Here is a 24,357-nt window from a genome sequence, read left to right on the forward strand (position 1 = left end):
GCGCGGCGAGAACGGGGCGGCGGAACGGGCGGCCGACCCAGGGGCCCGCCCCGAGCGAGGCGCGCGGGGTCCGCGGGCTCGCGCGTCCCCGCCGTGCGGGCCTCGCGGGCCGAGCGCGGGTCCGGCGCGCCACGCGGGGCGGCGCCAGGGGAGGGGCGGGAGGCGCGGCCCCGCCAGCGCCCGGGCCGGAGGCGGCCGGGGAGGGCTGCGCGCGCCCCGCGCCGACCACAGAGGCTGGCGCCGCCGTCCCGCCGCCTCCACGCCCGGCCCTCGGCGCGGCGATGGGCGCGGCCGCCTGCCCTTGCCCGTGCCCTGTCCCCTGTCCGTCCCGGTCCTTTCCAGCCCCGCGAACCCGCGAGAGACCCTCGGACCGCGGGCGTCCCGCCGCCAGACGCGGGCTTGGCGCTTTTCGGCTGTCGGAGACCTGGTGAGGTGAGCAGCGCGCCCTTGAGGATCCCAAATTCGGGATTTTGTAGGACCTCTCGGTAGACACTGTATATCCACAAAACATCAAACACTTACCTAAGAAAAGTGGAAAGGGGGCGGGGTTTTCTCTCCTTTCCAGAATCTGGGCAGTTTCTTTGGAAAAGGATAGGAAACTATCTTCGGAACTAGAGGCGAGCCCGGCCGGGGTCGGTCCTCAGGAATGCCAGTGGCAGTTTCCTAAGAGGAGACGGGAAGGTACCGGTATTTGGTGGGCAGGGGGGCTGTGGCTGTTCTGTTTTGTTGAATGAGCGACAGACTGCTGAAATTGAGAGACCTGAGACCCGTTTTCCACAGCTTGTCCCCAAATCTGCCTTTCAGGGGCACGTTCACCCCAGGGTGCATGGTGGCTGGCGGGTAGGATGGACTCCCTCACTGGGTGTGTGACGTCCCCGAACAGAGAAAGTTTTATTGCCTGTCATACTGCCTTGTTGGGGCAGAGGAGCGTCGCCCTGGAACTGCAGCATCCTTTTACCCCCGCAAGCACCTGCTTCCAACTTAGCTCTATCAGAAGCTAGAGGCCACTTGTTAGAACTCGATGTTTGAATAGTGCATCTCTAAGTGTACTCGTGCTACTGCAGAAGACCAACCTTGATTTTCTTGAAATTTGAGTTTTGTTAACATTTCAGAACAGAAATCTGTGGGGAGAGAGGTCATGGTGTGCTGTGTTGGTTTTCTAGATACAAGCATGCAAGAATAGTAGACAAATTATATCCTAGCCTGTAATGAAATGTCTTTCTTGGTGTGGTCCTTTAAGCCAGGATATAGTGGATAACATTAAATTATTGCATCCCTAGGTACAAGTGAAAGATATTCGGGGGGGGGGCGGGTTAAAAGCTAAAAAAAACCTGTTGTATTAGGCAGCAAGGCCCTCAAAGGAAAATTAATTTTTCTCCATCAGTGACAATATTCAGTACAGAAGGCCTCCCCGCAGGCTGAGTAGCAGCTGAGCTTGCAAAACAGTAGCTTCTTCCTTTGCTGCAGTTGGAGCAAATGCATGTGGAGGTAAATGGCAGAGGAAGTGATTGCATATAGTGTAAGGCAGTTTGAGTCTGGAGAATAAAATGCCTTGGCAGGCTTTACTTGAGTTACGGATCCGGAAGTGTGGGGATGGAGGGCTCTCTGGTCTCCGTTTTGGCAGCCTAATTCCACTTCTGAGCCACCGCTGTCTCTGGAGTGCTCCCTATATTTCTCCTTCTCTTCTACCACCAGCTTTTAGCTTCTCCCTCGTCCCCAATAAAGTCTAGAGTTGAGCCTAGTCAGAGGCAGAGTTATGGTAGCCTGGGGATAGAGAACATCAAGTCTTCGTGAAAGCAGCATTGTGGCCCAGGGGGATCTAAAGGGCGAATGGGATGAAGCCGCCTAGGCTCTCAAGAGTGGGAGAACAACGATTGAGGGAAGGAGATTCTCTGGGGAGGACAAGAGGTGCTTACTATTTGTTTCCTGCTGAGGATTTTAATATTTGCTTTTTTGTTGTTTGAACAGAAGGGCATTTCCAGATGGTGTTGGGGGACACAGTGGAGTTTTCTGCCCTCCCACCCCATGAATTAACATTTTATTGCACTTCCTTGTAGGTTTTCAGAGAATAAATGGGGGCAGGGGGAGAGATTAGAAAGAAGTACTGAGGTTCTGACTTGCCACAGAGACAGTGGAACACGGACTGACTTGGGCAGAGAATTGGATTTGAAAATTGGAAGAAATGTTCCACATTTAGTTAAAAATCAGAACCTTTTTTTTTGCAGAAAGGTGTTGAGAATTATAACATTCATATTTAGTTGCTGGTGAATTTTGCCTAATAAAGGATGCAAATCCCTACCTCTCGTTTTTTAAATTTCCAACTATTATGAAAAAATTTCCAACATATGGAAAAGTTACCCACCTCACTTTTTATAAACATATGACTATCTTGGGATATAAACTTGTTAATGAAAATCAGAGTTTGAAATCCAGAAATATGTGATCTGGCCCCAGACAGAGCTTGAATCAAGAAGATGGTTAAGAAATAGATGTGTGAAGGATATTAATATTTTTAAGGGAAAAAATATGGATCTTTTTCTGACTCTTCCCTAAGAATCGGGCACATCTCTTCATTTCCTCTTTTTTCCCATTCTTAAAACATCGGTTGTATTATATCAGTCCCCTGCTTAACACTCTCTAATGGTACCCTTAATACTTTGAATAAAATCCAACTCTCTTGCAGGGTTTACCAAAGTCCTATGTGATCTGACCTGTTTGACCTCATACTCTTCCATCCAAGTACTAACCAGGCCCGACCCTGCTTAGCTTCCGAGATCAGACGAGATCGGGCGCGTTCAGGGTGGTATGGCCGTAGACTTGACCTCATACTCTTATCACTCTTCCCTTTCTCACTCTTCCTTCTGCCTGAACACTCTTCCTTTAGTTACTTGCACTGCTTCTGTCCTCAATTCATTCATTCTCTTTTCAGCTGTGACCTCTTTGATCAGGCCTTCCCTAACCACCTGATCCAAAACAGCCCATTGGCACTCTCTGTCCTCTGACCCTGCTTTATTTCTTCATTGCTTTCTCATTACCTGGCATTATATAGTACATCTGTTTCTTTGTTAATTGTCCAATATCTCCCACTCAAATGTCAGCTCCATAAAGACAAGAAATTTTTTGTTGTGTTCATGGCTATGTTCCTGTTTGGCGTATTATAAGCAATTAATAAATAATTGTTGAATTAAGTAATTAAATGACACAAACAAGACATTATCTCCCATAAAGGTTTCAGAACCCTTGGTAAAATACTAGAAGTCCTTTTAGGTAGTTCGGGGGCAATCAATATTTTATAGATAAGTGATGATCTTGGAGATCAGTGGGCTCTTTTATCCTCACAGTGCTTCTAAGATGAAGCATGTGCTAGAAGCTTGGCCAGTTTTGACAAACCCACATTCCAAACAAGATGCAAAAAACTTCAGTCCCAGAAATTTCCCTCATGCCCCTTTCAGGTCATCCCCACCATCCAGAAGCAAACTTTGTTATGATTTGTATTATCATAGATTATGATGTTTTGCATTTTTGAACATCCATATAAATGCACTCACATTGTATATACTTTTGCATTTGGCTTCTGTTTGCTCAGCATGATGTCTGAGATTTCTCCATGTTGTTGAGTATATCAGTGTTTCATCTCTTTTTATTCCAAGATAATATTCCATTATATGAATATCTACCATGTGCTTATCCATTCTCCTACTGATGGGCACTTAGGTTGTTTCCAATTTGGATCTATTTTTAATAAAGCTGCCATTCTTACAGGATCTGGCTCATCTTGAGTCCTATGTACTTTATTTGAAAATCTCTGTGCCACTAGTGCTGAGAGAAATAAGGCAAGGTTATAGGGGCTGTGACTAATGTAACAGCCTGCCTGCAGCATAGTGAGTGCCTTCTCTAGACAGCTCCATTGGGCACTGACCTGCTTCCTATTTCAGAGAAAGATAACTTAGAAAATGAATGTCCATGCAAATTGGGGAGACCTCAGGAACATATTCAGTGTTTTTAGATCCTTAAAAGAGACTCTGTAGAATGCCTGCTGCCATTGCTGCTGTGCTCTTTTCCTCCTCTCAGCTCCCCACCCCAGTACAATTTGACTCTCATCAGCTGCTTAACATTATGCAATCAAGGAGTTTAAATATTTATGAGCAAGAGTCTTGTTCAGAGACTGATAAAATATTTATGTGTTTCCATGGGGCATTGGTTTCCATCTAGACTTCTCAAGGTGTTTTTCTGAGGCACTTGCATAATCATGAGGTACTCAGATAGATGATATAGCCAGAGAATATTTGTGTTCTTGAACCCCACCTTGCAGTTTACCCTGCTTTGTAGAGGTGGGGGAGGATGAGCAAACAGAAAAATGTGCATTAATAGTGTCCGGATCAGGAGAAAGATTGCACGTTGAAAAAAATTGATTGAAAACAGAACGGCCTGTTAACATAGCACTGCTAAAGGTGGGAATCCAGTGGGGATTGTGGGAAAGAACCTGTTAGAGTGAGGAGGGATTAATGAAGTTCAGATGCATTCATTTCAAATAGAAACACAAAGGAACCAGCCTGTAAAAAACAGAGTCCCTTTGACACTGATGTAGACAAGGCCTATACACAGCAACTATACTGAGTACTATAATTATCACACCTATTATGAAACTACGGAAGAAGGGGTGGAGGCTAGTCAGGGTTTACAGGTGGAAAGCAGAGAGCTAGCTATTCTAGGGGGAGATTCTTATTTTCCTCCAAGGAAGAAGTGTCTTTTGAGTAGAGTTCTGGAGGAGGTGTGGCACTTTGACTGGCAACTGTGATGTGGAAGAGCATTGCCTGGAAGAATAACTTCAGTGTGTATTTGAGTTAGGGCCAAAGTGCTGGTGTGACTTGAGTAAGGTGAAGAGGTGGAGAAGGTCACGTCAGGACAGTTTTCAGTAAGAGATAAAGCAGGAGAGATATAGGCCAGCTTGTCAAGAACACATGAGTGTGGACTTTAGTCTGTTTGTTGTAGAGAACCGTGTAACTTTTGACCAAAGACTCACCAAAATTTGAGCAATTCCTGGGAGGTGCAACCAGCCCAAGCAAGGCCTTGAGATCTGTTTATGCCCAAGGTGCTTCCAGAATATTTTGCTGTGTCCAGTCCAGTCTAGAGACTGTGTGATGTATTCTAAAGGAGGTAAATGAAAAAATAAATAAAAAAAAAATAAAGGAGGTAAATGAGAGGGAGGGCAGATTCATTCGATATTTTCCTAGGATTGACCAGAAACATGTCTCATTAACCACCTACTTGACCAGCATAGCATATACTCAGAATGTGCCAAGTCAGATTGAATTCATAGACTGTGTGCTATATCCTCTGTTCTTCTCCATGGCTACTTTGCTTCAGTAGGGGGAGTTGAGAGGGTGTAAGTACCCCTTTATTACCTGAACCCAAATCTGGGTCAGTATACTTCAGATGTGGGTTGCCAAGCAACAGAGAACTAAGCAGTGAGGCTGGCAGACCATCACTGGAGAAATCAGGCCTGCTTTGTCCAGGCTACTGGGCAGTGACTAGAAAGAGGCAACTGCTAGTAGAAGGCTAAGGTCATGCAACTTGATAACCTATAGACAGGATTGCTTGGCCCCCTTCCACACATGTTCTCTCTTCATATTGCAAGTTCTTATTCAAAAGTGTCCCAGGATGTTTACTTTTTAGCTCATAATGAAGTAGGGAGGAAATGGGGAGAGGTGTTAAGCCTATCAGCATCTGTACTTTATGATGTTTGTGATAAGGAAGGGATCTTTGTGGAATAGTTGGCTCTAAGAAATTCAGTGTTTAGTGCTGCAGTGAGGATATTTGCATAGATATAGATTAGCAGAAGCTTAGGAGTTCTGATGGAGAGAAGTGATTTCTTGGTATGAGGACAAGGAATAGCATGGGAGGGCCTCTCAGAGGGCCTTCATGATTCTGTCTAGGGCTTTGTTGGTTGAAATTGCTTTCTTGCTGCCATGGGTGCCTGTTCCGGAATGACAATGGGAACACCCAGGAAAGAGTGCTCTGGGCTTTCCCACTGCCATCTTTGTGTGCTGGAATGTCAGACTGTTAGTTGGCACTGCCACCTTTCCATCCTGATTCTCCAAGGGTAACTGGGGAGACCTTGAGAGAGAAGACAGAAACAAATATCTTAACTAGGAAAATGGTAAGGGCCTGAAGATGTGGGCTGAACTGACGGTGTGGTAAGGGTCTAAAGTATGGTCTAGCAAGATTCCAGACCAACAAGGTCCTTCTTGCCTCTAATCTAAGAATTCCTGGTTTTCTGCATGAAATGGAGTCTCCCAAAGGCCACAGTAGCTGTCGTAAGTACTCTGAACACATGAACAGAATGCATGCTTAATTGAGTATCTTTTCCAAATGGACATTTTGATGATTCTCTGATTGTGCCCAGGCTCATGATTGCAGCCTGCTTTTGGATACTCGTAGGGTAAATCTAGAAGATGGAGTAAAGAGGGGACAGGGAAGATAATATCAACAGACAGGGAAGGGAAGAGAATAGTGGCCTGCTGGGATCCTAGGCACCCAATTATCTGTAAGTGAATACTAGGATGAAAGGAGTTTGAATAACTACCCATGGGGGTCTTGACATGCAAATGTTGCTGACTTCCAAGGCAGCTGTAAGGAGAAAGAATGGCTGAGACGTGAAGGCTGACGTCACAATCAGTCTGGGGAATATTAATACTGGCTTGACACATCAGAACACATAACCACACCACAACTGTGCAGATGAAAACAGTAACACCCTGTCCAAACCCCTTCTCCACTTCCACATATTCTCTCATTTGTAATATTAGGTATATATGTGAGACATTCATCTACACTTGCAAAGCTACATACACAGAGACCTGCTTTGAAAAGTAAGTAAGACCTTACTGAAAAGTAAGTATAAAGACAAAAAGAAATGATTCCAAATATTATCAGCAGTAGGATTATAAATGATTACTTAAAAAAAAAAAAACAACTTCATCAGGGGCACCTGGGTGGCTCAGTCAGTTAAGCATCTGACTTCGGCTCAGGTCATGATCTCACAGTTTGTGGGTTCGAGCCCTACTTCGGTCTCTGTGCTGACAGCTCTGAGCCTGGAGCCTGCTTTGGATTCTGGGTCTCCCTCTCTCTCTGCCTCTTCCCCATTCATGTTCTGTCTGTCTGTCTGTCTGTCTCTCTCTCTCTCAAAAAGTGAGTAAACATTTAAAAAACAAAGGCTTAATCATATTTTCCATGAACATCCTAGCATTTCTATGATAGTCACGAAAACACTGAATAAAAGATCTGTTAAAGAGGTTAAGTAGGGAGATAGGAAGAGTCATGGATAGAGGACAGTAGGATTGTACAGAAGAGAAAAAAGATGTTGAAAGATGAATGAGTGATCAAAAAGGTTGATTCTTCACAGGCTGCTAGCTTCTGCACATTATTTTCTTTATTATTGAATATCACATATCTATTGCCGCCCGACGATCTGCAAGCTTCTATTAACGTGAAACCAAATTCCAAATACTGAGCCAAGTACCACTTCTCCAGGGCCTTAAAGCTATCCTGTGGGTAGCAATTGGAAAGCCTACAACTGACTTCCAGTGGTCCTCAAAGAATCTTCCACCAAAGTGCTAACACAGAACACTTCAAACTGGGCGGCAGCATCGTTCCCACAGAGTTTAATTTATTTATTTAATATTTATCCCTGCAGAGCCTGGGCCAGCCTTATGCATCTCATCTCTGAAGCATGGAACAGGAGCTAACAAAGGCTGTCAGTAGTTGGAGTAGTGGGATTTTTCTAGACAAAAGCTTGTTCTATTCTCATCCATGCGTCTGCCGGCTGCTCACTGGCTCAGGCGGCCCTTTGGGAAGCTCTGTAGCTGAGGCTTTGGAGAGGTAGATGTAGTTTTCATTTCACAACCACCAGCTTTCTCCAGAAGCACTGTCAAATTGTACTTTAATTGGCTGTTGTAGAGGGACACAAGGTGAGGCTTCTCTTCTACAGCAGAAATCACTATTTACCTCTACCCACCAGGATCCATTTAAAGCAAATGCCAAAGAACTACACATCCCACTAAACTTGAGGTCTGGCATTACTTGTAATTATAAAGTCAATAAATCTTTTTCATATTTTAAATTTATTACATTTTTAAATTATAAAAGCAATACATAGTCATTGTAACAAATCTAGGAAGACAGTAGTCTATAAAGAAGATGTTAACCTCTACCTGCTTTCTCCTCCATCTTCTTGACAAAACCACTCTTAAAAGTTAAGTGTGAATTCCTTCATGCCTTTTCTATGTTCAAACAAACATGTAGAGTTATTTTCTATTTCATATATAAATGAGATCATATTATACCAGTTACTCTGTTGTTTGATTTAATTTGTCATATTATGTACATTATTCTAGGTAAATAAATTTAATTGATCCAATTTCTTTTTTTAATGTTTATTTATTTTGAGAGAGAGAGAGAATGAGCTGGAGAGGGGCAGAGAGAGACGGAAAGAGAGAATACCAAGCAGGCTCTGTGCCATCAGCACGGAGCCCCATGCAGGGCTTGATCTCACAAATCATGAGATCATGACTTGAGCTAAGTCAAGAGTCGGTCACTTAACTGACTGAGCCCCCAGGCCCCCCCCCCCAATTTCTTGTTTTTAAGAGCTACTTAATATTCCTTTGTAGACATTCCATAATTTTCCCATTATTTCTGTATTGAGAGATATTCCAGTTTTTCCTCCAGTTGTTTTACATATATATGTATATGTATTGATATATATATGTATACACACACGCAAAACATTATGCTACAGTAAACATTTTACATTTATCCTCACACTTTGGTTTCCATTTCCATAAGAAGATTCCCCAAACTGGCTTTTCTGGGTCAAAGGGAATACACACAATTCTACTTTTCATTGTGGGGCTCCCCTACAGCAGTTATTTGCCTCTCTTCTTTTGTCTTTCCCGCCCCTCTCCCACTGCCTTTCTCCAGGGAAGCCTGTGTATTTAGGCAAGAGAACCCTGCAGTGAGAATTCCTCCTTGCCAAGTGTGGATTATATTAGCTCAGTGGGAAATGGGGTCTGTAATGTCTTGGCTGCATTGTGTCTCTATTGCTTCTGGTTGGCCAGACTGTTCACAGTTCCCCTTGCTCATTTATTCCATGCTGTGGAATTATACATGGTCTTCATATGTGGTAGAAACAACATGATCAATTGCAGGGTTGGGGTGGAGGGTGGCTTTCATAGAAAATAGGCTGTTATGATGCTTTCTTACAATACCGTATCTGCCATGTTCTTTTCTTTATGCCTTTTCTTTAATAGTGGAATTGAGAAAAGTTCTTCAATTCTATCACAGTTGTCTCCCTCTATTTTGAGGGATTTGAGATTTGGGGAGTTTTATGAGTATATAGTCAATCAACTACAACTGATTACTTGACATGAGGATAATTAGTTAAGAAGGTAGGGGGCTTGGAGCTTAAGGATCAGTGCCAGGCAACAGATGCGAACATTTTTAAACAAATGGTTTTTTAACAAACCTGGTATTAGGAGCGAACTTCCCAGCACTACTTGGCTTTCATTTTTAGTTTTGTTCTTTTTTGCATCTAAAACTTTAATCTGGTCCACAGAGCAGAGAGGAGTGGGATTCCCAACACACCAGGGCTGGAGAAAATATCAGAGAAGCACTAAGGGAAGCTGGTGAGTACACACAAGTGAAATATGAAAATGTGAACTAACAAAATAGTAAGAAGTAAATGAGATTTTAAAAATCTCAGTTAAAAACTGCTGTGTGACCAGGGACCTAGGAGTTCATAGATACTTTATAGAAATTTGTGATCTCTAATTCTTTTTTTTTTTTTTTAATTTTTTTAAGATTTATTTATTTTTTTTTATTTTTTTTTTTTACAAATAGTTTATTGTCAAATTAGTTTCTACATAACACTCAGTGCTCATCCCCAAAGTGCCCTCCTCCATGCCCATCCCCCCCTCCCCCCCACATCCATCAGTCCTCAGTTTTTGTCAGCATTCAAGAGTCTCTCATGGTTTGCCTCTCTCCCTTTCCCCCACCATTTCCGCCCTTCTTCTCCCCCTTGTTCCTCCGTCAAGTTCCTCCTAATCCTCCTATACGTGCAAACATATGGTATTTGTCTTTCTCTGCCTGACTTATTTCGCTCAGCATAACACCCTCAAGGTCCATCCATGTTGCTACACATGGCCAGATTTCATTGTTTCTCATTGCCATGTAGTATTCCATGGTATAGATAAACCACATCTTCTTGATCCATTCATCTGTTGATGGACACTTAGGCTCTTTCCATGTTTTAGCTATTGTGGGATCTCTAATTCTTATTAGAAACCCAGTTGTGAGTCTGTGTTTAGAATGCAAACAGCAAATAGAGGGAAAGAAATTAAGTTTTGTAGCAAACATTTTGCCAATGGCACCTGTGACACACGCTGCAACTTTTACTCAGTAGCTTTGAAATGGATTTCTATGCCCTAAACTGAAAACTAAAGAAAGAAAAGAAAACCGGAACAAAAGTTGTTGCAATTAATTTCTAAGGAGAAATTTTACCTTTAGTTTGGGCATGTATGAACCTGTAGAATAAACATTAGCCTTTGTGTTAATACATACTTTTATAGAAACTTTTAATTTTCAAATACACACTGACCAGTAATAATGATAGTAAAATCAGTCCCCGTAATAGGTTTGTCTTTTATAACTTAGGAATTCTGTAATGTCTCTTAAATGGTTTCATAGTTAATAGTAAGGATAGTTATATCTTATAGTGTTTGCACTGTCATTTATGTCTGTAAAGATTATCTTTAAACAGTTTGGTCTTGTCAGTAAAAATATTTTAAGGTTAAACACATTACAAGACATTAAGCATCTGCATCTGGCTCTGATGAGCTACATAGTAGTACACCATTGCTCCTCTAGAGGACATCTAGAAAAACTAGATTTTATTTTTTTATTTTATTTTATTTTATTTTATTTTATTTTAACATTTTAAAATCTTTATTTATTTTGGAGAGAGAGAGAGAGCAAGCATGGGAGCAACAGAGAGAGACGGGGACACAGAATCTAAAGCAGGTTCCAGTCTTTGAACTGTCAGCACAGAGCCAGATTCAGGGCTCAAACCCACAAACCGTTGAGTTCATGACTCAAGACGAAGTTGGATGCTCAATCAGTGAGCTACCCAGGCGCCCCTAAAAAAAACTAGATTTAAAAAATTTATTTGAGAGCAGGCACCTGGATGGATCAGTTGGTTAAGCATCCAACTCTTGATTTGGGCTCATGTCATGATTTCATGGTTCATGAGTTCTAGTTCTGTGTCAGGATCTGTGCTGTCAGCATAGAAGCTGCTTGGGAACCTCTCTTCCCCTCTCTTTGCCCCTCCCCTACTATGTGCATGCTTGCTCTCACGTGGGCACTCTCTCTCTCTCTTTCTCTCAAAATAAGTAAATAAACTTAAAGAAAATTATTTGAGGGCATAAGAGGCCCACTAAGGCAGCCAGAACTTGAGAGCTAAGACCTCATAAAGAGAAACATAGTGCCCTGGATACTAGGTTGCTTTTCCCTTGAGACATTTTCCTAAGTAGTAGGTGAGGAGAAGCTAAGAACCCAAGCAAAAAGCAACTGCTAAGAGTCAGAAAAGCTGAGCCCAGAACATTCTACAGTTTTAAAGGGCCGGGAAGGGGGGAAAATGGAGTTCTAGGTTACTAAGTGGGCAAGGACATGATAGGCCTGATTATGAAAAGAAAAGAGACCGAGAATCAGCCCAATGATCTGGGCAATTTTCCTGTCAAGGTGCTTTCTAGTTATAAGTAACACAGACCAAAAGGTAAAAAAGCCAAACAGAAAGCACCTGCTAAAAAAGCCAAGAAACTAATCAGAGGTACTTGCAGTCTTACTGTGCTGGGGAGATAAAAATTAGAGTGTGGTCCACCAAGGTGGAAGGGCCTGAAAAGCACTGTGATGGTGACTTTCATATCTGTTTCAATAACTCACAGGATACCCAGATATCTAGTTAAACATGTTGAGGTATATCTGTGAGAGTGTTTCCAGAAGAGATTAGCATTTGCATTGGTCTACTGAGTAAAGCAGAATGGGGAGGATCACCCAATATCGGTGAGGATCATCCAATTCACTGAGGGTCTGAGTGGAACAAAATGGTAGAGGAAGGTTGAAATTTCTCTGCTTGACAGTTTGACCTGGGACATTGATTTTCTCCTGTCCTTGGCACTCTTGGTTCTCAGGCCTTTCACACTTGGACCAGCATGTATACTATTAGCTTCTATGGCTTGCAGGACTTCGAACTATCTACTAGCTTTTCTGGGTCTCCAGCTTGCAGACAGCTGATCACAGAATTTCTCAGTCTCCTTAATTGCATGACTCAGAACCTTATAATAAATCTCTTTTACTTATATATAAAATATTTGTTCTGCTTCTCTGGAGGACCCTGACTAATACAAAAATCCTAAGCTTTCAGTTGGGACTCCTAACAGACTATATCTGAGAAGTTAGCCCAGAAATAGACCTGGTCTTATTGAAATTGAAATCTAATTCCCAATCAGATCAGTTACTGGTTGGATTAAAGTAATATGTTTTTATTCTAGTATGTTAGCAGAAGCTAAACAACATATTCATTAGAGAAAAGAAAATGACCCAGAACTACTATATTTTTATTATATGGTTTCTGATATTCAATGAAACAAAATAAAAGCAGGCATACTAAAATAAACATTTTCCAGAATATGGCACACAAAGAGAGAATGCAGACTCCTTGAGTTGAGAAGATAGTTTCAAGTCCAGGGAGACCAAGGCAGCTGGATTTTACAGGACCGAGTATCAAAGTGGAGAGTAAACAGAGAATTTCAGAGATCCTTGCAGGAGTACACCAAGTATGAAACTGAGTACTGGTTAGCACATGCCTGCAAGGAAGCTACCTTGAGAGAGAAAAAGAACCACTCAGGATTAGGAGGAATAGTACTTGCTGCTCACACAGGGCTATGAATAGTGCCTGTTCCCACTGGTCATACCAGAAAAGCTAATAACTCAGAGTATTGGGTAGTGTGCTCTGAGAGATGATGCTTTAGCAGAGGGGAATAGTTAGCCCTACATTGAGCACTACTCTGATTCTGCTTAACACCTTAAAAGAAGACCCTAAAGGGCCAAATTATTCTCAACTAATTTATGCCCCAGAACAAAGCTCAAGAATATTTAGAGGAATAAGAAATTATTATTATGTGTAATTGGAAGCTGTGAGGGCATAGTAAAATATTTGAAGAGATAGTGAGTGAGACATTTTCAACAAAGATGAGGATGGCAGTGATTTCTCTATCAGAAACAATGCAAGCAAAAAGACAGTGGAACAACATCTTTAAAGTACTGGGGAAAAACCCAAACATTTCCAACCTAGAATTCTATGCCCAGTGAAAATATCTTTCAAAGATACTTTGAAAGGCAAAGATACAAAGGCAAAATAAATACTTTCGCAGACATATAAAAGCTGAAAGAATTAATCACTGACAGATGTGCAGTATAAGAAATGTTAAAGGAAGTTCTTCCAAGAAAAAGAAAATGGTATCAATAGGCAATAAAAATCTATACCCCCTGCCAAAAAAGAGTGTCAGATATGATAACTATATAAAGATTTGTCTTAAGATTTAAACCTCTCTTAAATATAATTGTCAGTTTAAATAAAAATAAAGAATAACATGGGGTTTATAACATATGTAAAAGGAAATGTGTCAATGAGCACAAAGACTGAAAGGCAATATGGAAGTATATTGTTACACTACATGTGAAGTAGTATGGTATCACTGAAGATAGATTGTGACAAACTAAGATATATATGTAAGCACAAAGACAATAACAAAGAAAATAAAACAAAGAAACATAGCTAGTAAGCCAACAAAGAGATAAAGTAGAGTCATAAAAACACTCAATTTGCTTATGAGAAATCAGAAGAGGAAAAAGGGAGCAAGGAATAGATAAGACAAATAAAAGACAATAGCAACATAATAAATACACTTAGATATACCAATAACTACTTTAGATGTAAATAATCTCAACACCTTAACTAACAGACAGAAACTGCCAAATAGGATTTTAAAAAAGAAAGCAAAGCCAACAATATACTATGTATAAGAAACACATTTCATATATTATGACACAAATGAATTAAAGAATGGAAAAGATTTACTATGCTAACACACTAATAATCAAAATATATCTGAAGGTTGCCTGGGTGGCTTGGTTGGTTAAGCATCCAACTCTTTTTATTTTTAACTTTTAAAAATGTTTTATTTATTTCTGAGAGAGAGAGAGAGAGACAGTGTGAGCAGAGGAGGGTCGGAGAGAAAGGGAGATACAGAATCTGAAACAGGCTCCAGGCTCTGAGCTAGCTGTCAGCACAGAGCCCAACACGGGGCTCGAACCCATGAACCGTGAGATCATGACCTGAGCTGAAGTCAGATGCTTAACCAACTGAGCCACCCAGGTGCCCCATCATCCAACTCTTGATATCACAGTTCGTGGAATTCAGCCCTGCCTCAGGCTCTGTGCTGACAGATAAATAAATAAACTGTAGGGAAAAAAATAAAAATATACCTGAAAAGCAATATTAGATTGCAGAGGAAAGGATCTTACTATAGATAAAGAAAATAAATTCATAGTGATAAGGTAGTCAATTCATCAAGGAGACATAACAATATTAAATATTTATGCATCTAATAACTTCAAAATACATGAAGTAGAAATTGATATGACTTCAAGGAGCAATTGACAAATCCATAATTGTAGTCCAAAATTTCGTTAGCTTTTCATCAGTAATGGATATAACTAGAGGACAGAAAATAATTAGATATGGAAGAAGGAGCTAACAGAATCAATTTGACCTCATTGATCTTCATAGAGCACTATACCTATCAATAGCAAAATATCTATTCCTTTCAAGTACGTGTGGAACATTTAGATAGCCATATTCTGGGCCCCAGAATAATTCTCAGTACATTAAAAGGATTCAAGTCTTACAAAGTATGTTCTTGATCACTATACAATTAGTTAAGAAATCAATAATAGGGGTGGCTCAGTCGGTTCAGCATCTGACTCTTGATCTTGGCTCAGGTTATGATCTTGGCTCAGGTTATGATATCATTCTCATAGTTCATGAGATCAAGCCCTGTGTTGGGCTCTGTGTGGACAGCGCAGAACCTGCTTGTGGTTTTCTCTCTCCCTCTTTCTCTGCCCTTCTCCCACTTGTGCTCTCTCAAAATAAGTAAATAGACATTTAAAAAAAAGAAATCAATAACAGAAATCTTCAAATATTTGGAAAATAAGCAATGTACTTCAAAATAACTCATGAGTTGGTCAGAGCACCTGGGTGGCTTAGTCAATTAAGCATCCCACTCTTGGTTTGGCACAGGTCATGATCTGACCGTTTGTGAGCTTGAGCCCAGCATCCGCTTCTGTGCTGACAGCACAAGGCCTGCTTGAGATTCTTTCTCCCTCTCTCTTTGCCCCTCCCCTGCATGTGCACGTGCTCACTCACACTCTCTCTCAGAATAAATAAGTAAACTTTTAAAAAGTAGCTCAACCTGAGTGTTATATGGAAACCAACTTGACAATAAACTATTTGTAAAAAAAAAAAAAAAAAAAAAAGAGTCGCTCATGAGTCAAAAAAGAAATCAAAAGGGAAATCAGAAATTATTTTGGACCGAATGAAAATGAAAAGTAATATATCAAAAGCAGTACCTAAGTGAAAATTTGTAGTGGTTAAGGGTTTGTAAAAAAGAAGTCTCAAATCAATATTCTCAGCTTCCATGCTAAGAAACTAGAACAGAAAAGAGCAAATGAGACCTAAAGTAAGGAGAAGAAAGTAAAAAATATCAGAGCAGAAATCAATAAAACAGATAACAAGCAGACAAAAAAAAGTAGAGATCAATGAAAGCAAATGCTGATTGATTGTGACTATCAATTTAAGCAATAAACCTCTAGTCAGACAGATAGGATAAAAAGAGAGCAGATACAATTTACTCATGTTATAAATTAAAGAGGTGACATCACTATCAATTCTGCAGATATTATAAAACTATTCTAATAATTCTATCCACTTAGACAAATGAACAAATTCCTTGAAAGAGACAAACTACAAAAGTTCATTCAAGAAATATTAGACATTGGGGGTGAATGGGTCGTTCAGTAGGTTAAGCATCTGACTTCAGCTCAGGTCATGATCTCGCTGTTTGTGGATTCGAGCCCCACATTGGGCTCTGTGCTGACATCTCAGAGCCTGGAGCCTGTTTTAGATTCTGTCTCTCCCTCTCTCTCTACTCCTTCCCTGCTCGTACTCTGTCTCTCTCTGTCTAAAAAATAAATAAACAAAAAAATTTTTTAAGAAATTTAAAAGGAAAAAGAAATGTTAGACATTGGGAAAGCCCAGATCTATTGAAGAAAGTCTCAGCAAACTAGGAATAAAGAACTTTCTTACAGACGGTCTCTTCCTTTTCTGTCCTAACCACTGTTAGCTTGTAGTGTTTTCGATACACTTATGTCATCTTTGTGAATTGGTGAATTCTTTCACCACCTGCACTGCTGGCCTCCACCCGTTCAGGTGCCCCTTACATTTGGTGGGGCCCATATTGGTCACTCTGCTAGCCTAGGACTTTCCTAAGAATCTCTGGGAATTTCTCAGGACTTTCCCTCAGTGGACAACTCTGGTGTTCCTTGGGGAACTGACAACATTGGGCTTAGGTGAGAATCAGTGAGAATCAGAAGTCCCAGGGGAACCAGCCAGACTGCCCTTGCCCGCAAGAGTGAGGGATTTCCCCTCCTGCCATTTGGAGGAAGGATCCTTCCCTCCCTCTCCTTTCTCTTTTCCATCCTTCAGAGGTCTAACTCTGGTACTCCTCAGTACCTGAATATCTCTGGCCAGGGCAGTTCCCCAGTGTGGTCTGAAGGTCTGAGGGTGAACAGGTCAGACTACCTGGCAAAGGAGCCTTCTCCTCTCCTCCCACTCCATTCCCCTGAGGTCTCCATTTCCAATATGCCATGCAGTTGGCAGTGAAAGCTTACCCAGGGCAAATCTGCACATATTGTGCACTCAGTTGGGATCCTTTCTGACACTGGTTGACTCTCAGCCACCTTGGTTCTTTTGCACACTTGCTCTCCAGCCCCACCTCCGCTTTATTCCTTTGTTCTTGGAGATCCAGCCACCATCTTGATCTACAGGTAAAATATGTTCCTACGTGTCTGAGTGAATCCAACAATTCCATATATGAATGATGATTCAACAAGGATTGCAGCCCATACTGTCAGCGGGTCCCCTCTCCCTAAATCCCATGGACCTGGTCACCAGGGAATTTCGTTCACATTGCCTATAATCATGTTAATATAATACCATACTCTGGTCTCAAACTGTCCAAAATCCTTGATGGACCCACAGGTTTAGGTGGGGACAGCACATCCTCCCCTGTCCAGCATGAAGCAGATACTGAAGATGAGACCTTTGCCCAAATGCCAAATATTTGTCATTGTCAGTATGTCAGAGGGCAATGTAGAGGCTGCTTTTAGGCAATAGGCTTGAGCAGTGGAACCCAAGTAAGGTAAAAGAGTCCACAGTGACTGCTGGGCTGAATGCAAACAGGCTCATTAGGTGATCTACCCTGAAATATTCATAAGCCTAGCTGACCAATGGGCTACTTACAACCAGGCACAGGTACTAAAAAAGGAAAATTCCATATATTCCCATACTTCCTCAATTCCACCCCCCCTTAACTCTGGCCCCCTGCCACTGCCTGGTGACAGACAGTCTCTCCTTTGCTGTTCTGCCACTGCTCACTTGCAATGTATTCAATAAACTTGTCTCCTAAAAAAACCAAAACAACAACACAAAACCAAAAAACTTCCTTAACCTGATAAAGGGAATCTATGGAAAATCTGCATCAATATATTTAATGATAAAAGACTAAATACTTTCTCCCTAAGATTGAGAACAAGACAAGGATAACTCCTCTCACTAATTCTATTAAACATGGTTTGGAAGCCCTAGCCAGTATAATATAGAGGTAAAATAAATAAATAAATGAAAAGCATCCAGTTTAGAAAGGAAGAAGTAAAACCATCTTTGTTTGCATGTGACCTGATCATCTATTTAGAAAATTCACTGGAATCTGCAATAGAGCTATTCTAGTAGCTATTAAATTAGTTTAGCATGATTACAAAATACAGTATCAATATACAAACATCAATTGTGTAAATATATAGATATTTAGATATATATCTCTATATATAGTGTTAAACAAAATTGAAAGTAAAAAATTATAATAGCCTCAAAATATGAAATACTTAGTGTTAAATCTGATAAAACTTATGCAAGACCTATACACTGAAAACTACAAAACCTTTCTTAAAGCAAGAAGACCTAAATAAATGGAGAAATATATCTTGTTCATGGATGTTATGAACTCAATGGTCGTGTACCCCTAAAATTCATATGTTAAAATCTAGTCCTTAATGTGGTGGTATTTGGAGGCTGGGCCTTTGGAAGCTAATTAGGTTATGAGGATGGAGCCCTTATAAATAGGATTAGTGGGGACGCCTGGGTGGCTCAGTCAGGTAAGTGTCTGACTTAAGCTCAGGTCATTACCTCACAGTTCATGAGTTCGAGCCCCTCGGTGAGTTCTTTGTTGACATCTCAGAGCCTGGAGCTTGATTTGGATTCTGTGTCTCCCTCTCGCTCTGCCCCTTCCCTGCTCATGCTCTCTCTCTCTCTCTCTCTTAAGAATAAATAAACATTAACAAAATAATGTGAGGATTCAACAATAAGTCAGCCATCTGCAAACTAGAAGAGGGCTTTCACCAGAATTCAACCATTTTGGTACCATGATTTGGACTTCTAGCCTCCAGAACTATGAGAAAAAATTTCTGTTGTTTATAAGCCATCCAGTCTATGGTATTTTGTTGTACCAGTTAAGCTGACTAAGACAATGGGTTAGAGGCTTAATATTGTTAATATGTTGGTTTTCCCCCTAATTCATCTATAAAAAAAAAAAAAAAGAACAAAGTTGGGACTATTCCTACTTGTTCATTATTTTGAATACAAGAATGGTTTTACAGGTGTATAAATATGTGTATCAAAATTTATCAAATTGACACTTTGAAAACAAATTTTTTTAATATTTTATTTATTTCTGAGAGTGAGAGAGAGACAGCATGAGCAGGGGAGGGTCAGAGAGAGAGGGAGACACAGAATCGGAAGCAGATTCCAGGCTCTGACCTAGCCATCAGCACAGAGCCTGATGCAGGGCTCAAACCCATGAATCATAAGGTCATGACCTGAGCTGAAGTTGGACGTTTAACAGACTGAGCCACCCAGGCGCCCCTCAAATTGACATCTTTAAATATATGCAGATTATTATATGGAATTTGTACCTCAGTAGAGCTGTTTTGAAAAGCTAATGTATAGGAAAATCAGAGACTAAAAAAAAAAAAAGGAACATAGGACAAGTTGGATAAATAAAACATAGTAACATAATAGATATTTAATTCATTTATGTCAGTAATTATCTTGAAAATAAAAATACTATTCTAATTAAGTGACAAAGATCATTGTATTAAAGAATAGACATGTTACCTGTTAGTTTTATGGATTGTTTCCTTGGCCGTGCAGAAGCTTTTAATCTTGATGAGGTCCCAATAGTTTATTTTTGCTCTTGATTCCTTTGCTTTTGGGGATGTGTCAACTAAGAAATTGCTGTGGTGGAGGTCAAGAAGGTTGTTTCCTGCTATCTCCTCTAGCAACATGGATGGACCTTGAGGGTGTTATGCTGATAGAAATAAGTCAGGCAGAGAAGGACAAATACCATATGTTTGCACGTATAGGAGGATTAGGAGGAACTTAACGGAGGACCAAGGGGGAGAAGAAGGGGGGAAATAGTGGGGGAGAGGGAGAGAGGCAAACCATGAGAGACTCTTGAATGATGAGAACAAACTGAGGACTGATGGGTGTGGGGGGGAGCGGGGAGATGGACATGGAGGAGGGAACTTGTGGGGATGAGCACTGGGTGTTATATGGAAACCAACTTGACAATAAACTATTGTAAAAAAAAGTGTATTGTTTAACTTTCAAAAAAAAGAATAAACATGTTAAAAGTAATTATTAAAATATTTTAGTTAGTGACAAAGTTTGTCGTAGCCTTTATGATCTTAGTGTACCTTGCTTTTTTGGTAGGTAGCCACAAAGAAATATTTTATTTATGAGAACAATATAAAGAAAAATATTAAAAACTTTTTTCTCAACAAGACAAAACAATCCAATTTAAAAATGGGCAGAGGGCCTGAATAGAAATTTTCCAAAGAAGACATATAGATAGCCAAGAGACACATGAAAAGATGCTCAACATCACTCATCATCAGGGAAATACAAATCAAAACTACAATGAAATATCACCTCACACCAGTCAAAATGGCTAATATCAAAAAGACAAATAAGTATTGGCAAGGACATGGAGAGAAAGGAAACCTTGTGCACTGTTGGTGGGAATATAAATAAATTGGTGCAGCCACTCTTGAAAACAGTATGGAGGTTCCTCAAAAAATTAAAAATAGAAGTACCATATGATCCAGTAATTCCACTACTGGGTACTTATCTAAAAAAAATGAAAACACTCATTCCAAAAGATAAATGCACCCCTATGTTTAGTGCAGCATTATTTACAATAGCCAAGATGTGGAAGCAGCCTAAGTATCCATCGATAGAAGTAAATGGATTAAAAAGATGTTATACACACACACACACACACACACACACACACACACACACGAATATTACTCAGCCATAAAAAGAATGAAATCTTGGCCATTTGCAACAACATGGTTAGAGCTAGAAGGTATTATGATAAGTGAAATAAATCAGACAGAGAAAGAGAAATACCATATGATTTCACTTATATGTGGAATCTAAGAAACAAAACAAATGATAAAAAGGCAGAAAGAGACCCACAAATACAGAGAACAAGCTGGTGTTTGCCAGAGAGGAGGTGGATAGGAAGATGGGCAAAGTGGGTGAAGGGGAATGGGAGGTACAGGTTTCCAGTTTGCAAATCATGGGGATGAAAGGTACTGCATAGAGAATATATAGTCAATGGTACCATGATAAGGTTGTATGGTAGCTGTACTTGTGTGTGTACAGCATAGAGTTGTAGAATCACTATGATGTATACCTGAAACTAATGTAACATTGTGTGTTAACTATACTTCAATAAAAACAAACAAACAAACAACTTACATTTATCCCTGGCTTCATCTAAATTGTAGTTTGAAATGAGCCTTTTCACTTGGGATGATAAAGGTTGTGATTTTGCATGTAAAATATTATATATTTGCACGTTTCTCAGGAAAGGGTCTATAGCTTTCATCAGGATCTTATGTCCAAAAAAAATATTTAAGAATCATGGTTTACAGAATGAAAGAATTGAATGCTGTTCTAAGGGTCTAATTTCTCAATAGTACTTCTCTGAAATTAATTTTTAGTGAACAAGTCAAATGACTCTATAAATGTGTACATGAGCCTCATCACAGCAGCTTGGAGTAACAAATTCTAGATTATTCCAAGGGTTTGTGTGGCTTAAGCTTTGGTGAAAGCTCTGTGTTTCCTTTAGTTGGACTGGGATTCTCATGGTACTATACCGAGATCAGCAGCTACAGTGCCACCTGGGAATTTACTAGAAATGCAAATACTCAGGTCCTACTGAGTCAGAAACTCTGGAGGTGGGGGCCAGCAATCAGTGTTTTTGAAGGAGCTCTCTAAGAGATTCTGATATACACTGAAGTTTGATAACCACTGAGTCAAACTATAAAAGCTCATTCTCTACCCTCTGCTTTTAGGCCACATTTAGGACAGTTTGTTAAGGAAATGGCCGCCGAAGGAACAGTCTGATTTGATGGCTTATATTTTCCATCTCTTTATCCTCACAGGCCGAATTGCTCTCACACAAGTATACTAGGTTGTGCAGCAACACGGAATAACAATTTAGAGAAAATCAGTGTCCAGCTAAAATTGGAATTTAGAGACACAGCATGGAAGTTCACTCATAAAATTCTGACCAGGAGGCTTTTCAGGGATGAGCCCCAGTAATTCCAAAGGCCTTGGATCTCCACTTCTTTTGAGGAGGAGAACATTCAGTCTCCCCATCCGACTGAACCTCAGGAACAAAGTTTTATTTACCTTTTTCCAGCTGTGTGACACCCTCACAAACATCCTGTAAAGGAGTGCTCAGTATCACAGGCTCTGTTTGCAAGATAGGTTAATGAGTTCACTAAGCCTATGTTCTGAGTACCCAGAATGAGAGGTCTTAGCTGTAGCAGCATATAATTGATGAGCTATTTAAAAGTAGCCCCTGGGGGTGCCTAGGTGGCTCAGCTGGTTGAACATCCGACTTCAGCTCAGGTCATGCATGATCTCACGGTTTGTGGGTTCAAGACCCACGTCGGGCTCTGGGCTGACAGCTCAGAGCCTGGAGCCTGCTTCCGATTCAGTGTTTCCCTCTCTCTTTTTGCCCCTCTCCTGTTTATGTGCATGCTCTTTCTCTCCCTCTCAAGAATAAATAAATAAAACTTTAAAAAATAAAAATAAAACTAGCCCCTGAAATGTCAAATGATCATTTTCTCAGGTCCTCCTATAGCCTTCTGAAGCTTGATTTGTTGTGACACCTTATGGTTTGTTGGTGAGTAATAGCATAGAGCACTTCACAGCAGTTCTCATTAAAGAGGGCAGTCAAGTGGAATTCATTCTTGGCTCTTAATAGTTTTCAAATGAGAATTTTATTGCATATTAATGAGCACCAATTGACATTTGTGACTGGTTTTTATGGAAATCATGCACTTATAATTTGCATAATAGTACCTAAGTGCTTTTAGGTAACAATGCAACTCTGAGAAGTTAGTGAGGGTTTTAGTAAGTTGTTTTTTGTGTTGCCTTTTGGGTAGGGAGGACAGTTGTTCTTTAATCCCAGCCTCTAGTCCCTGGCAGTAGTGTGGAATATTAACAGGTCTCCAGGATCCATCTATAAGGGGTCTCTAGGATCTGTCTATAAGGCAGTTGTGACTCACTGCCCAGTTTGTGTGTGGTTGTGCCAGTTTATAACTGAGAGCACAGAGTCAGCAAAACACATCAGGGCAGGGTTCTAAAAGCAGGAGATGCTCCCACTGTAGTCAGAGAGGATCTTCTAGCCCTCCATGAATCAAACCTCCTGCTTCTCCTGACTTAAAGAAGTATCTAGATGGTCCTGAGGATTGTCCTAGAAATGTAGGACTCCTGTGGTGTTTTGTGATGTTTTGTAAATGTCTCTGGGTCTCTTCAACAAATATGCTGTTGATTGCCTACTTTGTACCAGGCACCATGGTAGGTGCTAGAACAAGACATGTTGGCATGTTTCCTGCTGCATCCTTAGCTCTTAGTAGAGTGACTATTGCATAATAGTTGGTCAATATTTATTGAATCAATAAACATGATCTCTGCCATTGAGGATATATAGTTCATTATTCTTACAAAATCTAATTGTAAGTATAGTATAAAGATCATTATAGTATAAAAATCATAATGTTAGAAGATACATTAATGATTCAGAACTTGTAATTCTGTTAGAGTATTTAGAGAAACAAGATGGATAGCCTCAGTTATGCACCTTCAAGTCTTCTGTACAAATGGCCCTTCTGTATAAGTCTATATTTATTGATGATCTAGTGTATAACAATCATATTTGCATACATCCCATATTATTTAATCATTAGCAAAAACCTATGAAGTATAGATAGTGTTATCCTCATTTCACTGAGGAGGTAGTTAAGAATTGGAGAAGTGACTAACCTAAGACACCACATAAAGAAAATGATGTATCTAAGACGTAAATTCAGCCTCCGTAATTGTCCATTCCAGTGCCATTTATTACTGACAATGGTCCTAGAATATGTAAAGTAAAGCCAAACTCCAAGTACTAGCATGGGGGGTTGAATTCGCCCAGGGGCCCTGGGACGTACCCTGTATTCAGTTGACCTACTGTTTATAGTAAACTTACTACTTACAACACTGTTTCCTATATCCTGTGGGGGATCCAATCTAGTAGCCATTCTGATTCACTATAATTCTATCAAGTAGCCGGAAAAGTTTAAACACTATATAGCAAAGGGAGAAATCAGGTTTAGTAGAAGAAAAGTTACAAGTAATATGAAACTAAAAGTCCAGTATAGCCCGCTATAATGTTGAGCAAAACTGTTCTCCAGATTTTTGAAAGATCACTAAGTGTGGGCTGGGAAGCACAGGAAGAGAGAGGCTTTGGGACACAGAGATTAGGAAAGAATAGTGGTATAGTC

At 40.4% G+C, this 24,357-nt stretch overlaps 1 protein-coding gene across 2 annotated transcripts in view; it reads left to right on the forward strand.

Moving 5' to 3' along the window:
* The first annotated feature begins 332 nt into the window (after positions 1-332).
* The window catches only part of GPR156 (G protein-coupled receptor 156), a 106,956-nt gene continuing 82,931 nt past the window's right edge, over positions 333-24,357 (forward strand). For both annotated transcript variants that reach the window (XM_039248874.1, XM_039248875.1), the window contains exon 1: positions 333-432. The gene's annotated coding sequence lies outside the window, so the exon portion shown is untranslated. The remainder of the gene's footprint in view (positions 433-24,357) is intronic.

The sequence above is a fragment of the Hyaena hyaena genome, unplaced genomic scaffold, assembly GCF_003009895.1.
Source record: "Hyaena hyaena isolate Hyena2069 unplaced genomic scaffold, ASM300989v1 scaffold_321, whole genome shotgun sequence".
NCBI classification, from domain to species: domain Eukaryota; kingdom Metazoa; phylum Chordata; class Mammalia; order Carnivora; family Hyaenidae; genus Hyaena; species Hyaena hyaena.